We start from the raw sequence: 908 nt of genomic DNA on the forward strand, positions 1-908 counted from the left end.
TTGAAAAAATTAAAAAATTTTGGATTTTTTTGCATTGTTTTAGTGTTTGCATTTGTGTTCTTAAACGTCGGCAATGAAAAATACTTTAAAATCTATGTATTAAAAATTGCCGGTGTTGCCGTTTTGTTTTTTTTTTAAACTAGAAATAAATTTTAAAAAAATTTTTTTTTTTTTAATTTCATAAATGAAATGATGTATAAGGATTATTTAGATTATTTACAGAAAAAAATTGTATGGGAGTGAAGTATAAGATTAAATCGTTTAGGCGGTAGAAGCAATTTTTTCACAAATCGGCTTCAAATGTAAAAAAAAAATGTATTAAAACACAACGGCAACACATTCGTTACTAAGATATACATTTTCACAAAGCCAGTAGTTTATGCTGGTAGTAAATAAGGTTTGATCAGAAAAAATAGCAATATAAACAAGAAAAATGACTTAAAACCAAGCAAAATGCTTATAAAATTATTGAAAAGACTTCCGAAAAAAATTTTGTTCGAAGTCGTACTGATAAATCGAAAAACTAATGATGCCAATCGATTTTTCAGGTCCAAAATAGGGAAATAGGAGACAGTCAACAGAGCACTTGTCAAAGATTTCGACTTGCACAATGTTATTATAACCTGTTACACCCTGTACTTCGATTTTTTTATCTTAAAGAGTGCACACCTTTTTATCAGATATCACTAACTCAACCGTACATCATTTCTCACATACAAACTTATAGACTTTTTCGCACGATCAAAAGAGATCTTCTTATGTATCAGCTCTAAAGCTCTACGACTAAAACACCATCTCAGGCAGAAATAAACAGTGGATGCCAAACTACCTTATTTTGAGCATGATTTTCTTCTGATTCCTCTGATTCTCCGCCATAGTTAGCCAAACTCTAGTTTATATAGTGTTAT

The sequence above is a fragment of the Episyrphus balteatus genome, chromosome 2 (assembly GCF_945859705.1).
Source record: "Episyrphus balteatus chromosome 2, idEpiBalt1.1, whole genome shotgun sequence".
NCBI classification, from domain to species: Eukaryota; Metazoa; Arthropoda; class Insecta; order Diptera; family Syrphidae; genus Episyrphus; species Episyrphus balteatus.